At 36.2% G+C, this 13,629-nt stretch overlaps 1 protein-coding gene across 15 annotated transcripts in view; it reads right to left on the bottom strand.

The window, feature by feature from the left end:
• GULP1 (GULP PTB domain containing engulfment adaptor 1) overlaps window positions 1–11,887 on the bottom strand; it is a 203,932-nt gene extending 192,045 nt beyond the window's left edge. For 6 of the 15 annotated variants that reach the window (XM_039844199.1, XM_039844197.1, XM_039844210.1 and 3 more), the window contains exon 1: window positions 11,353–11,859. The gene's annotated coding sequence lies outside the window, so the exon portion shown is untranslated. Of the gene's footprint in view, window positions 1–11,352 lie in introns of all 15 variants that reach the window. The other 9 variants (XM_039844203.1, XM_039844207.1, XM_039844211.1 and 6 more) reach the window with 7 other exon arrangements.
• Between the last annotated feature and the right edge of the window lie 1,742 nt (window positions 11,888–13,629).

The following is a 13,629-nucleotide window of genomic DNA, read 5'->3' as shown; positions in this document are numbered from 1 at the left end:
TGCCGAAAGCTTTAAACATCTGTAACATTCCCACCTTTCATTTCACCAACTGCTCTTCATCATGTGCTCTGCCTACACAACCTTTAGCTTTCTGTTTCTCACACCCCCTCATTCTCAACAAACCTGCCCATTGTGACATTTTCCCATTTTCTGAGCCTGTTCAATTATACATGATTTTGCTTGCCTCCACCTCCTGCTTAAACCACTGGTTAATCATTTCCACTAAGTATAGCATTAATGCTCTAAATACTTCTCTTTTGTCAATTCTCAGCTTTGGGTAATTCCTACCACCTTTAGAGCAAGAGGAGAAAGATTCAGATATATTACCATATTTTATACAGCACATCACAAAATCCGATATGCATAATCCTAAATCATCAAAATATCAAACTCAAGAATATCTTGGCAAAAAATAGCTAATGGTTCCAATGAACTAGAGTTTTATAAAACTAGTTCTTACTCAAAAGTTTATTATATATCTGAAGTTTTTATACCTCTGTGAATGGAATTGCACTTCACAATTTTCTTTCATTTTACCCTTATAAGCTTTATCTTTTATATTTAAATAGCGATGTTAGTTTTATCATCAAACTCCAAGCTTGAAATTATTCAAACCAGGCACTGAGATTCCTTTAATGTTTCTTAATGTATGTTTAATGTTTCACACTAAAGACACTACTAAAGAACCAAATAAACAGTGGTATAATTCTATGGATTAATTAGATTAGGAGTTTATATTTCAAATTAGTTTGTTTTTATTGAATAATGTATTTCTGAGCTATATGTAGAATTTATTCACTTCAAAATAAATTTAGTTAATGTCATTAATTTAGTGTATTAAAAACATAATAAAATTTGGTGATTCGAGTAATAAAATACTTTTATAGAGTAATAGCACTAATTATATCCAAAATTTATAAAATCCAAGTAGTCATAAATTTTCTTTAATAATCTAAATTATTTCCTAAAATGTACTTTCAAATTAAGAACATTTAATAATTGTCCTAATTAAGATACTTCTTCTGTCAAATAACTAAAAATTCTAGTTCGAATTGGTGTGAAAAATAAAGAAATTCATTAACTCACACAACAGTAAATCTAGAAATATGGTAGGCTGATTAAAAGACCCAACAATGCCATCAAGTACCCAGGTTCTTTACATTTTTTATGCCATTATTAATGCATATGTTTTGCCCTCAAGCTAGATCTCCTTGCTAACCAAAGATAACCATAACCCCTGTAGCCATTTCAAGCCTCCATTCCAGAGAGGACCGATATCAAGAGCCAACATATGTCTTCTCATCCAATGTCCCCTTTCTAAGTATCAAAAAATTATTTCTACCCCACTTCCTTCCCCTCCAATCCTGTCTTCTCATATAATTAACTATGACTGGGACAAAGAACAAATGCCTTCTCAATAACCAATCACTGACAGCAGGAATAGAAACACCATGATTATTAACTTAACCCAAATTTCTCTTAAATTAGTAATGAATTGCCTTCCTGATTCATGTGAGGAAGAGTGGACCTCTGAATAATATCAGAGTTCTATGAGCAAAAAGGAATAGGAAATTATTCGGGTGGACAACCAATAATGTCTGCCACAATAAAAAAGAAGGTGATATGGCTTTTAGAAGTGAAAATATGCTTCTTATGAACAGATGTACAAGAAATGGAAAAGAAAATTAACTTAAGGTAGAGAATCACACCTGACTTAAGCCAGTGTCATTCAGGGTCATTCAGGGAACCTGGAGATCCACCATGGAAGGGAGGCAAGAAGTGCCATTGATGCTTGATGCTTACAGTTAGAGAAGGCACAAAGTGGAGCCAAAAACAAGAAAGAGACTCAAAGACAGTCATCTCATTGTGATCTTCAAGTTACTAACAATTTTCAAGTACAAAATTATTACCTTAGACCCATACCTTGGAATTTTAAAGTGGTCCAGACCTACTAAAATTGGATCGACTGATTTATGAATTATTTTATAAATGTGAAAATCCATATAGTAGTTATCTTAAATTAATAACTTTAAAGATTATTTTTATTATGTATTTCAAAAATAAAATTGAATTATCAGTTTCAAAGAAAGCAAATATCAATAAAATAAGAAACCAATTTTTTTAAAAAAAGATGTATCTCACAGAATTGTTAAGCCAAGCATAAAAAAAGAAATATACAGTAATCAATTAATCATATGTTTCAATAATAGGCTCCTTCATAACACAATAATTTATTATATTTTTATATAATAAATTATATTTATGATTTAGTATATTTTATATAATAAATTATATTTATGATTTATTATATTTATATAATAAATATATTTATATATATTATTTTCCAAAATTCTTGGCACACATTTAAATTTTTCAGCAATAATAGTAAGTGATGGCCACATCATATGACCAAATATATAATCTTAAATAACTCAGGTTTCCATATGTACAAAAATTATTTTTTCCTTAGTATTCATGAGAAATTGCTAATACTGGCACAGTTACTTGTTACCGAGTAGGAATTAGGAAGAACTCTTTAATGTATTTCTTCTCTGAAGAGGTTTATATATGCAAAATAAACCAGTACCACAAGACAATATCCCCAGATAAATCATAACCCAAATATAGTTTACCACTATATATGAAAAAGATAAATCTTTTAAATTTACATGTTCTGAAATTAAATACAAATACGTCTTTGCTGAACTGTATCATTAATCAAAATAATCAAGAATGGCACACATGCTTCTTGAATAAAGAAAATTATCTGGAAAATAAACATTATTAACTGGGAATTAACGTCCAAAAAATTTAGGACATCTCTGTATAACTAAATGCTAGCAGATAAAGCTGAGTTAAATAACTTGAAATTCTTTTAACCTCATTGAATGACAGCACGATCCATGGCTACTTCTTAAGAAATCAGTATAGATTTCCAGGGGTTCTTAACCTTTTTATGCCATGAATCACTTTGGCTGTCTAATGAAGTCTATGGACTCCTTCTCAAAAACATGTTTCTAAATGTATAAAATAAAATATAATTTATGTAAAAGACTTAAAGTAGTTATTAAAATGTATTAAAAACAATTTGAGAAACAGTTACATATCAATAAATATATCCACATATTAAAAAAACCTAGAAGCAGGTATAATTATTATAATTTCAAACTAGTGATAAATATAAAAATATTTCCAAATATGTGCAGCCAGAACAATGATATGACAACAAATATCTGCAACTTTTAGAAAGTTACAAGTACTATTAAGACCATAGTATATGTGTGTGTATGTATGTGTGTTTTTCAACATTCAAAATTGAAAGATACTAAACTTAATTAGATGTTCATGGAAGTAATGATATTACTGTTTCCTATCTAAGTTCAAAGGCCCTCTTAGAGTGTGAAATAGAGTGCATTCTCCAATTTCTTGTGACTCCAATTAAATGTTGGTTAGATCTGGACAAATGAAAAAAATAAAAATAAGATAGTATTTTTATTTTTAATAAATAAGATGTTTTTAAACATATTAACAGAGTTAAAGTTCATAAACTCCTATATGCAATTACTAATGATTATGATGATCAACATGAAGACAGAAAGGAGAAATATCTCTGCAATTCCAAAATTCACAAGTTGTTCTGTTAAACAATTTAAATGGTTCATGCCTCCTTGCCTTTACCAACTGCTCTATCTTAAACTTTTCCCCTTCATTGCCTGCTTAACTCATCTTCATTTCTTGTCCAGGAATCGCCTCCACACTTTTTTTCCAGACACTGATTCCCTTCACATTGATGAATAAACCCCACTCCTTCTCCTTCAACATCCTCTCCACTGTAGCACAGAATTACAGGCAATAACGAGTTCTATTTAAGTCAATTTAAGTTAATTCGAGATGTCTCTGTTGCCTACTACTAAAAAGGACACACAACTACAAAACAAAAACAAGTGGTGTTCAATAAATATTTATTAAATTCAACTGGATCACATCAAACTCCCTCTATTTGTTGACTCACAATTTAAACATAGTTACATTTTCCAGAATGAGAAAAGGTGGGGCGCGGAGGGGAGGAGGTGCAATTTTTGTAACAACTTAAAAGAAAATAAGTATCATATTGAATAAAGATGTCCCAAAGAAAGATTCTATCAAGTCATAAAACATTGTTCTTTAAAGCCTCATCTGCACTATTCTAGGAAATAGTTCCAAATTTATCATGTGTCCTAGTCTACTTAATTTAAGCAATTAAGCCTATGACAATTCAGATGTTATAAATTTAGTAGTGGTTTTTCCTTTTAAAAAGAATGACAATATTAGCAATATAATAGTTCTTACTAGTTTGCTATTAAGAATTGTAAAGGCTTTTCTCATATATGTCCAGAATCACAACACATGCATTAAAACAGAAAGAATAATTCACAAAATTTCAAAACAATATCTACCCTTATTATAAAGTAATGCTATTTTATAGATCTGAAATGTCAATAGACTTTTGCCATTTCAGATGGCATTTAAAGAATTTCAAAGACAACTCATTACTCAAACGTGACTCCCTAACAATTCTCTCAAACTTATTTTGCTAGACTACACCACATAAGCTGCAGCATCCTCTTACTAACTACACTCAACTGAAATTAATTCAGTTATACAATTGTTCTTTACAATAAGCTAAACTTTCTCAATATTTATGCCTACTGCCAGCAACGATGAGGATTTATGTTAGAAGAGATTTTTATGATTGTAATAGTGCAGATCCTCAAGGAGGTAATAGGAAATTTCCATCAGTTAAAATTCTGTATTTACTATAAAGTTCCTCAACGGCATACATAAATTAAACAGATACAGAGAATAACACATGCCTGTTGACCCTTTAAAACATTTTACAAAGTATTTTGTCTTCTTAAGTAAAATTCTTACCAGTACTTAACCAACCGATGCTTTAACTCACCCAAGTGGAAATCTGAATATATGAACCTATTTGCTGTTAAAATTTTACTTTAAAACATGGCACTCTCCCGATGGTTGTAAATAGCTATGAGAGAAATCTAGAGGCTAAAATCAAGTTTATTCTCTTATATCAACTTTTAATTATCCCGAATTTGGAGATTTGCTACCACAGCACAGATGGTTCTATTTACTTTTTTTTAAAACTAAAATGCTATCTAAAATCAGAATCATATCACTTAGCACAAACTAAGTGACAAGGAGATGATAACTAAGGAGAGCTTAGTTATCATTTGATGAAATATTATATAACTATTTGAAAATGTTATACAACCAAATCCTTAATGATTCAGTTAGAAAGTTATTTATGCTCTAAGTTTTCTTCTACCAAACCTCTCAACCAGCTGTGTTTTGGTCATTTAAATAACTATCATCATTTTTACAAGAGAGCGGACTACAGACTGAGCCCAGATCATTCAATCTGCTCTTCTTTGGTAACTCTGGCAGAGCTTAAGCTCCCTGAAATTCTTTGGTAAATGTTTCAGGAAACAGGTCAGTGATAACATCTGATAATTTTAAGGAAAAGCTATACAATAGCAAGAAAACACTAGATTTCCACACAATTAGTACTTTACAGTACTGTATAAAGTTACCAGTAGTATTTACATTTGCCTGGTTCTACTTAAGAAAAACAGAAAAGGCCTCTGTAAGGGTTCAGAGCTATTCACCCCAAAGTGTGCTTCTGTGGTATGGGATTGTTCTGAGCTCAAGGAAATTAGTTTCAGGAGCAAGAGAACTTTAACTACTTTAACTACTTAGAAGAACTCTAATTAGGAACCTCGCCTATAATAAGAGATTATCAGAGATAACCTCTGTTGACTTGTCCCTCAGACAAGACAAACTTCTGTTTGCTCAAGCATCTGCTCTTCTCATCATCCTGCAATGACCTTTCGAAGCCCCCTTACCTCATCCTTAGCTCAGAATGACTTACATACCCATGTTCTCTTTCTATCTCTGAATCTCTCATGTATGCAGGGTTCCCATACCTATGTATGTATTAGATTTGGTTATTTTCTTTTGTTAATCTGTCTCATGCCTATTTGATTATTAGATCAGCCAGAAGAACCTTAAGGGTGGAGGAAAGTTTGTCCCTCCCCCTCACCTCTATGATTATGTTATCATCAGAGTCATTAACCAAGAATGTGGGTAACATCTTTCCAACTACTTTTCTCTAACTTTACAAGTATAAATAAAAGCCTAAAAACTCCTTTATAATTTGAAAACCAAAATGTCTTTTCAAGGATCTCTAGCAACCATAATCTAGAAAATACTTTAATGTTTAAAATTGGCTCCGAAATGTCAAGAGCAAGAGAGAAAATTGGGGGGAGTCATCAAAGGCATGTAAGTTTCTAAGTTGTATTCTGAATTTCCCTTTCGAAGGTGTGTGATGAAGATAATGTGTACGTGTACCTATACAACATTAATAGCAAAAAACAAACATGAAATGAAGGTAGCCGTTACTATCTAGAAATGCCCTTTTAGGTGGACTTTAGAAAATATATATATATATATATATATATATATATATATATACACACACACACAGTGTTATATATATATACACACACACAGTGTTACTCTTTTAAGACTTCATATTAATCTTTGCAATGTAGCACAAAATATAGTGGCAATCACAATTATTACATAAGTTCACTTATTCATATTATGGGAGCAAAGTGGAGAAGCCTTTCCAAAATTATCCTTAACTACACAATATGAGACAAATTAAAAAAACTGAAAATTAAGATTTTTTTCTCCTGTACGATATTTGATTCGATTAACTGTCTTCCCATGAAAGCATTATTAGGGTGGCTGAAAATACTTTCTTAGCATAAAACAAACATAAAACTAGCAAATAACAGAACTTAAAAAAAGTATAAGCACTGTTTTCTAAGCCTAACTCTGAGACACTGACTTTTAGCCATTATCTATGAAAATAAAGGCTTAATTTCAATTTCATAGCTCTCCTGTTTGGAAACAATGCAATTTCTCTGTTGAAAGTTTATACTGTTTTTCCTCTTCCAATCTGAATATATTTAAGCTCCCGCAGAAACAAGTTTAAGTTTCCTGATCTCTAAATGCATTAAGACACACACTATTAGATCATTAGATCTACCAGCCTCTAACATGTTTAGAGACCAGGGCTCATGGTAGCCATGCAGTTGGTTCCTGAAATTACTTTTGAATTCATTATTACATTCAAATAAAGTAACTTTTTTTTTCCTTTAGAGGTTTTAGAAAACAAATTGCAATTTTGCAGAATGGGTCACAAAGAGTTCTGCTAAGCAAAATTTAAATAAAAATTACCTAACATTCAGCAATGGAAATTAAGGTTTTAAGATTTTTAACTTAAAGTTAAAAGCAAGATTGGATATTTTATATTAAGATTACTCTAATACATCCTTGAACAGTCACTTGTTCTTTGACTTATTCAAAAAATTATCTATTTTGTTAATATGACCATAAATTCAACTATTATTTCCTGTACACACCTACTTTTTGTAAATTCACTATTAATGATAAGGTGAAGTCTAAAGATAAAAGTTGTAATTAAGTATTTTACTAAAATATTTTATTCTTTAAACTATTTACCTGAATAGTAGTTCCCCTTATCCGTGGTTTCATTTTCTGCTGTTTTATTTACCCTCAGTTCACCACAGTCTGAAAATATTAAATGGAAAATTCCAGATATTTTGAGAAAGAGAGAAGGAGACCACATTACCTAACTTTTATTACAGTATATTATAATAATTGTTCAATTTTACAATAACTAATATATTGTTGTTAATCTCTTACTGTGCCTAATTTATAAAATAACTTTATCATAAGCAGGGATATATAGGTAAAAACATAGTATATATAGGGTTCAATACTATATGGGGTTTCAGGCATCCACTGGGTGTCTTGGAATTTATCCCCCACGGATGAAGGAAGACTACTATATTTATTCTGTTTTCTTTCTCTAACACATTGATTTATACACCTGAGAAGGAGTTAAGTTAAATATCCATGAGTACAGCATAGTACATTAAGCTACAGAAATAGTTTAATTGACATGTCAAATGAAAAATTAAATATTTCACTATCATCATGCATGGATCAACACTTAACCAGTTCATACATTACAGATGACAATAAATTATATGTTGGTAAAATGTTTAAGAAGTAAAATATATGCACGAAATCAAAGTGTTCAGAAGTGCAGTGCTGAGATTGAATTCAAGGCTGATGGTTTCTGGGACATAAAAAGTATGCAACAAATAATGGTTGAATCAATTAATCAATGGCTCTTAAATCTACCGTGTAAACTCTTATGGAAGTCATTGTGGCCACCGGGAAAAGAAAGTTTGTTTGTACATCCTAAATGTATTTTAGTCTCTCAAGTGTTACTTCCAAGAAGGGAGCCAAATTCTGCAAATATATCTGGTAACTTCTCATAATGACAAACTTGAGCTGAACTCAAAAACAACCAGTCCTAAGTATAAATATAAACTGAAATAAAAATAAATGAATTTGCTGATTGTTCTTTTCTCTAGATGACTCGGCTTTAACCATAACAAAATCTCACCTAATAGTCTCAAAAATTAAAGTTTATGATTAAACTACAACTATGATTAAAATGAAAAAGCAGTAATTTTTATAAATTAAATACAGATATATCACTACTATATGTGTGTTCTAGATATAAATATTACTATGTTACCGCTATAATCTCAAGTAAATCAACTGAGAAACCCTATGACCTTTATGGCTAAAAACATATTAACATAATTTCATCTCTTTAATGCTCACATTAAAAGTTGTAATTATATAAAGGAAAGTTTCTTTACTTTGCAAGTGGAAAAACTGAAATCATAGTCAGGGAAAACATGTTGCCAAGGGTGATTCACAAAATCAACCTCAGAGAGCAAGCTGATAATTCACAATCTCAAACTCACCCATCCAAAGGAAATAGAAACCATGTTAGTGCTTTTTTACCATTCAATGCCCAAACACACAATAGTAGACCTATGTCCCTGGAAAAAAAAAAAAGGTAGATATATGACACATGAACAATTTTAATGCATAAAAGTAGGATCTGAATTGCAGATAAAGCTCTGAGTTCCTGGCTAGTCTGGAACTTAGAAAGCAGCAGGGCTTTTAGTATTGGGCAAATATGTGTGAAATACCGAGATCACTCAAGTTCTACTTCTTCAAGTGCAAGAGCAAGATCTGTTTATCAGGATCACTTTTGACAAATACAAGGAAGACATGCTGGAAACGTTTTTCGCTTTAATTCCATGACCCAAATCTGTACCTTTTGAGAAATACCTAATTGAATTATTCAATTTAGGTGGAAAACCACCTGCTCAAAGCCCAAGTCTTTAGTTCTTACTGGCTATGAAAACAAAGAAGGTCAAGACCAAGGGACTGAAGCTGCAGCAAGCCTAGTCCACCTTGAGGAGGCAAATAGCAAAGTGTGAACATATGCAAAATATGATTAGCACGAGCAGCATCAGGCCCCCAGCTATTCATTCCATTGCAACACAGATAAGGATCAGACTACTCTTGGAGCACTTCTTTCAATCTCCTGTCATATCCAACTACACTCTATGCTTAGTTTATTTTTTTGCCAAGAAGACTGATCTTAGTCAATCACATAGGAATTTTCACTGCAAAAGAAACCCCTTGTTTAAACCCAAGAACAACCAACAGTTCCTTTCCAATTATCCCCCTGCAACTCCTTCATTCTCTTTCATGCCTGGCTACTGAGCTCAGTCCAGTATGGCATCTGGCCAGGTTCTTCTCTTCTTTCCTTGTCAGTCATAAAAACTTGGAAAACACTCCTGGACAGCTCAAGGAGACCTTTTAATTATGCAATAAGGCAGTACCTTAGCCTGTTGGCTGTTTCCAGCAAGGCTTGTAGTCGCCAGAGACATCACTCTCCCAATTGGTGGGTTTTCTAGCAAGGCTACTTGTTTATGTGGGGGAAGGAGGGTAAGACTGGCAGAGAAATGAGGTGATCTGCAAAGCTGAAAATTTTTCAACTCTGACCTCCCAATATTCACTCTATCTCATTACCGCGCCTTTAGCACCTAATCACTCATCTGATAACACAGACACAAAAACATTAGCATGGCGGTCTCCTACTAGTCCAAGAAATTATCAAATGGTATCAAAACTACAATATTCTCCAAAAACTGTTATCTTCAAGTGTTGGTTAAACATATTTTAAAAAACAGGTCCCAAAATAAATTTATTAAATCCTTCCTAATTGACTGCATTATACTTTGTCAAGCTAGCAAACTGAAACAGTGCGTGTAAATGTCTGACGCAAGTGAAAGTAAGGACAGTTTAGTTGGGAAAAACTGCCAGGACCCAGGAAGGGGTACCTTGACTGCCAGCCTGCATTTACTCGTAGTTTGTCCAATGTACTAAGTGGACTCGCTAAGCGCAACACCAGCTACATCTTCTTTACTCTGCCCTGGTGCCCTAGTTCAAGCTGCCGCATCCAGCTTCCTGTTCAAGTCCCATTCAACATTGTAAACACATTCCAAGAAAACCAGCCTTCCCCGAGTTCCCTCCCGCACACAGGGAAGTCAGCGCAACAGCCAAGGAGCCACAGGGAAGAACCGATCGCGCTGGGTTCTGATCCATGTAGTTAGTCAATCCACAGGAAGAAGGACCTAGGCAAGAGAGCTTGGCTACCGGACCAAGAGCCCAGGGACTCATCATCCTGCCGCGCTGTGCGCCCCTCTAATGCAGCGCGCGCCAGGAGTTTCTCGACCCACCCAGCCAAAGGGAACCACGCGGGCGCCGCCCGAGAGTTGGGGCCCTCCCAGCCCAGGGCTTTAAAGAATCCTCGACCGCGCCTGCGAGCTTCGCTTCTCCCCGCCCCCATGCCCACACTCTCTCCCCGAGCCAACAAAAGGGAGGTTACGCTAGAAGTTTCGCCCCTGGGTCGCCTTGCTGTTGACCCAGAGATGACTTGCCTGCTCAGTCCAGCCGATCCACGCGCCCTCAGCCTTACTGATCCACGGGCGCCCTTCCGCTCCGCTCCGGCTCCTGCCCCGCGGGACCAAAGTTACCACAAAGGACTACAGGAGGCTCCAGGAGTCCGGAGCCAGCTGTGTCCCCGACCTCGTGAGGCGCCCCTGTCGTCCCTGAAACACTGCCGTAGTAGTCGTCAACAGGTCTTAGCCTCTTTCGTGCCGGACGACATCCGGAGCCTTTCACTGTCCTAATTTTTGCAACCTGCCCGGCGGCCGCCGCGGTGCCGCGCAGCCCCTCTCCCTCCCTCCCCAGCACCCGCGGCGGTGCTAACCACCGCCTGCCGCCTCTCAAAATGTCACTTTAAAAGAGACTGCACTCTACCTGGCGGAAAGCTGGGCTGGTAGCCAAGGAAGACCCCAGACAGATCGCAGTCTCTCGGTACCTTACTGACTGATGCAGTCGGGTCAGGCTTGGGGCAGGGGCGTGGAGAACTGCGGTGTCCTCAGAGCCGGGAGATCTCCTCTCCAGCAGAGCCGCGGCGACGTTTCCGTGGCGGATGGGGAAAGTTTCTGTACGTCAATGTGGTGCTGGACTTGGGACCCTCCGACTCCGGACCCCTCCCTCTTCGCCCTCGTTTCTCTCTTCTTCCTCTTCCTAATAGGCTGGAGCCAAAACTGGCGCTGGTGGCGGCTAGGGCTGGAGGCTCGGGACTCCGGATCGCTCCCCGCTGGGAAAGCGGGGCTCCCCCTCTCGGCCAGAAGGCAACTCTCTCAGACTCCGGCTGGCGCACTTCTGGCGGTCTCCTAGGACACTTCCACACCGGACGCCAGTGTTCAAGCTCGCTGACTTTCTTCAATCTCTGATAGTCGTTTACTATGGCCTGGTATCTGGCGCTAGCACGCAAGACCCAAGGGGGCGGGTTAGGGTGGGGGTAGGGAGGAGTGGAATGTGACAGAAACCCGACTGCAGTAAGAGAGGCCTTACCTTACCCTGCTTTTAACCCGGACAGAAGCAAAAACACAGTTCCCTACACCCCTACCTCTGGTCCCCAGCCGAGTTTACTTTTGAACCTCGTCCCTGAAGCCCTGGATCAGGACTATTTTCCTTCCCTTATCTCTATGTGTTTCCTAACAATTTTAAAACACCTCTGCTGCTTAACAGTAATAAAGTGTCAAAAGAAGCACACACATGACTACGATCAGAATGCCCTCTTTACAGCCTTTATCAAGAAAGCATTAATAACAGTTGTTGCCGCTGCTCAGAGGACACCTCTGTAAACATTTTTCCTTTATTTTTTCTCATTTCTTTAAACTCGGCCTGAATCTCTGCACTTCGTTATGCCTTTAAAAAAGAAAAAAGAAACCTGCCTCAACCACCAGATCATGTTCATTTGCTCCATTCAGATATTTGCCCCTGAACTGAAGACTTCTGTAAAGGCTCTAGGGAAAACGCAACAAACAATTCTTAAAATCTCTGTATGAGAAGACCGGCCAGGAGAAGGAAGAGTATCTTCATATAAGAGATCCTTAGTGGATAAGAGGAACTTTAACTAAAGTTTTATGAGACGCTGCTCAGAATTTAATTTACTAAATTTCAAGTTGAATGTGCAAATGTATGGATAAAGGGAATTTTTAAAAAGCATTTTGCAAGGCTAGCAAATATAATGTGTTACAGTGGAACCCAGGGTTTAGAATCAGACAAGCCAGATTCCTTTCCAGACTCCATACTTACTCATTCTGTGCCCTAGGACACTCAATGCAATTACAACTGCCAGAAGGAATTATATAATGGAACTCGCAGAGTCACGGTCACATTTACAGGAGCTGGAATAGTGTCAGGCAGAAAAGGTACTCAATAAATATTTGGTTCTTACATCTCACTGCTTGACTGTAATTAGAAGAAGATGGCTCTGGAAATTTTCCCCAAAGACCTTTTTAACTGAATCAATTTTCTTCTCCCTGATGCTTTTTCCATTTAAAAAGATACAGCATCACAATTTTTGAAATAGGAACTAAGTTTAGGGATCATCTAACTCTAGCCAAACTCCCTTATTTTGAATACAAGGCAACTGAAGTCCAAGAATCTTAACTGACTTTCCCCAAACCTCACTGGTTAGGAATTGCTAAAGTTAGGGCCAGAAATCAGGCCTCTTCACACTTGGCAGAATCCTCTTTTAACTATATTTTCCTCTTTATCACAAGTCAAGTACACAGTAAAATAATTACATTGAAAACATTAATCTGACGACCATACTAGTTGCTTTTTTTGTGCATGACCTTTGATAATGGAGAAAATGAAATGGAATAAGCATTGCCAAAAGAGTCACTTAGAGTGGAGATGGTATTAAGGAAGTAAGGTTTACATACATGTTGTGCCTCAGTTGTCAGAGCTACTAAGTTGTTAAACCTGTTAATAAACTCAGCTCAAGGATGAGGCATAAACATTCAGGAACAACAACGTCTAAATGGGCATATATGGACTTAACTTCCTTCCCTGTAGTTTCTGTCCTTTGCATATTGGAACCAACCAATCCTCGTTAACTTAGCCAGCAACCCTTCATTTGCATTTGAAAGATTTACATTTTGTGGTTTTTGCTTTTAGAAACCCTGCTTTTCTTTGTCCTCTCCAGAACACAGTTTGGGCTGCTACCTTAATCTG

This window comes from Pteropus medius, unplaced genomic scaffold, assembly GCF_902729225.1.
Source record: "Pteropus medius unplaced genomic scaffold, Ma_sr-lr_union100, whole genome shotgun sequence".
NCBI classification, from domain to species: Eukaryota; Metazoa; Chordata; class Mammalia; order Chiroptera; family Pteropodidae; genus Pteropus; species Pteropus medius.
This window is presented reverse-complemented; position numbering and strand designations above follow the sequence as displayed.